Source organism: Mastomys coucha, chromosome X, assembly GCF_008632895.1.
Source record: "Mastomys coucha isolate ucsf_1 chromosome X, UCSF_Mcou_1, whole genome shotgun sequence".
NCBI lineage: Eukaryota > Metazoa > Chordata > Mammalia > Rodentia > Muridae > Mastomys > Mastomys coucha.
In genome coordinates this window covers 75,239,541-75,242,626 of record NC_045030.1, presented here as the reverse complement: position 1 = coordinate 75,242,626, position 3,086 = coordinate 75,239,541, and positions in this window count along the sequence as shown.

Genomic DNA, 3,086 nt, shown 5'->3' with positions numbered 1-3,086 from the left:
GAGGAGGAGGAGCAGCAGCAGCAGCGAATAGAGGGGCAGTGCACTGGCAAACAGGCTCTGGGGACAAGGTTCTCCTGAGCCTTGCACCCGGTGTGCGCCCTTCTGTCCCCAGGATGCAAGGGAATGCCAGCACTTCCTAGCCTGGCATGGCCCTCCAAGGACACTGGCAGAGTAGTGGTGGACGTGGTTGCAAAGAAGGGGCTGAGAAGCTGGTGCTCCTGTCCCAAAAGTGACTGGGGCAGCAGGTTGCCATACTTCTCAAGACCCTCTACCCATGGGGGTTGAACCTGATTTTGCAGCATGGGGTCTCTGGGCTCTTGGTGGGCTTCTGTGATTGGTGGTTATCTGAAATTGCCTGGTAAGCATTGGGAGTGCAGGCATCCAAATACATTTCCTCAGAGGGAAGCTGGAGCTTATAACAGATTTTCACTCTCTGATTCCTAAAAGTTATCAAGTGAACACCATTTTTCCAGGACAAAGTGGGCAATGCTGCTCAGAAGTGGACATCCAGAGACAGATACAGGGGCTACCCTAGAGCAGACACTGACATGTACCTATCAACATGCATGCACACCAATGGGCAGCCACCATGTGTGCCCTTGGACCTCCAGAGGAGAGCTGTACCTGCCATTAAATTTATTTCCAGCTTCTGGAACAGCAGAAGTTCTGACCCCAGATTCTACCTTGCTTTGGGTCTGTGAATAGAAGTAGGGGCTGAACCTCTGAAAAGGCTATGGGCCAAACTTATGGTGAAGGGTCATTTCACCAGCTAGAGCTACTGGAGAAGCCTGAACACACAGGGCACCAAGGGAGCCTATGTACCTGGCTGGGTTGGGTGATGAGGATACAATGGTTTACAAAGGAAGTACCTGGCAGACAGTGCCTGCTCAGATAGTTGGGATAGGGGATATGGAAAAACCATTAACTGGGGATGACATAATATGGTCCTGGGGCTCAGAGAAGGAATTTTTTTGAGGAGCTGTTGCCATGTAAGGCACCTATCTAATGCACAAGATGACACTGCTGTGGTCTCACCCTGGGCAGAGGTCACATTCCTATAACCAGCCCCTCCTAAGAAGCAGCAAGCTCTTTGGAAAGGCCAGTGAGATCTGGTGTCCTAGAAAGCCAGGGGTGATACCGGCACTTCTCAGCACAGGCAGACTGCTTGTATGTGTAATACACTCATACTAACATAACCCGTACTAACTCAACATGAACTACACTCATACACCCGTACTAACACAACATGAACACTCACATATTCACACCAACTCAACACTCACCAGCATGAACTTCACACTCAATATGAGCACTCATATTCATACCCACCCCATACTCATCGTGCATATTCACTTGCTCATCTACACCACCCAACACACTCATTTATGTGCTTATCTACATATTTACCCAACATATACACTCACTTCTTCACATATACTCACCAAAATGCACTCGTGTGCTTACTTACCCCAAGTAACACTCACCCAACATACACATTTACCCATGTTCACCAACATGCACATTCACCCACACCCTACACTCACCCAACATGCATACTCATGTACTTGTCCCTACCCCACACTCACTCAACATATACATTCACTCCTTCACACCTACCTACACTTCTTACTCAACATATACACTCATTCATGACCACCCATAGTTACCAACAGGTACACTCACATACTCATCCCATCCCAAACTTACCTGACATGTACATTCAAGTGCTCATCCACATCCCAGTTACCCAGTATGCATATTTGTAAGCTCACAGCACCCCACATTCATCCAACACATATCCTCACGTGTTCACCCATCTAACCTCATGCTCATCCAACTCACACACATATTTGCTCGAACCTACACACTCATTAAGCACCACTCACATGTTCACCTATACCTTCATTCACACATTCATGTATTACACAGTCACATGCTCATGTACACTCACAGAAGGTCACTTACACATATTTTCTTACACCCATATAAGCTGGCCTGCATACATTCACCCACACATGATTATGATTCTCAAAGTCATATGTCACACACAGAGAGTCTCCCTCTGTCTTCCTCTCTCTCTGTCTCTCTGTCTCTCTGTCTCTCTCTCTCTCTCTCTCTCTCTCTCTCTCTCACACACACACACACACACACACACATACACACAGGTATTCATTCACACATGAACCCTTGGACAGTTCCCGGGTAGTGGTTATTCTCCAGGTGAGAGTTCCCCAACCCCCAGCACAGTGTCATTGGCTCTAGCTCTGCTTGAGGCTCTATGGCTATCCTGGAACTTGGACATGCTTGGAATTAGCATCTGGTTCTTTAGGACTGGGTACACTTTCAGAGCCCCATGGCTCACTCCATGACTTCTACTGCCCAGAATAGAGAAACTAAATTTGGAACTAGCCCATCTTATCAGACTGGGCCCCCTTTATGGCTTGAAGGCCCTGGCTCCAGAGTAAGAAGAGGGAAGAACAGGTTCCTGATGGCCTTTGCTAGGAATGTTCTTTCTTCCACCAAGGCCTGTCCCAGTTCCCTACACTGGGAATCTTTAGGAGGCCAGATCCAGAGATATCCATGATGGGAACAGCCACTAGGCTGATTCTCTGCTCCCTTCTTGTCCCCTTTCCTCTTTTCTTCTTGGTCCTATCCTTAAGCACACTGTGTCTGGACCAGCCACTCCAGGATCTAATCTTGGTCCTCTCCTATGTTGTTGTTCATGGCTACTCTTGGGCAACATCAAAAAAGGTCACCTTAGCCTAAGAAACTTATAGGAGGCAGCCACCTGGCCACTCTCCAGCCTTATGCCCAGCTCCTCTCGTTTTTCTGAGTCCTCAGTTCATTCTCTGTCACTACCACCAAGCACCCCACCTCTATGGATCCTTTGGCTGACCACCTTGCTTCCATTGGCCTCTAGGTCATGCTCCTTGCCTGTTCAATTTCTCTTCTGCCATTTGGTGTGTCTGTCAAAGCCTCCTATGGGATGGCAGTTTCTTGGTGGAGTCCTGATGCCTGGTCCCTCTGGTGGACCTTGTTCTATCTCCACTTTTATCTCTAATCTTTCCAGGCTAACTTCACAGCTC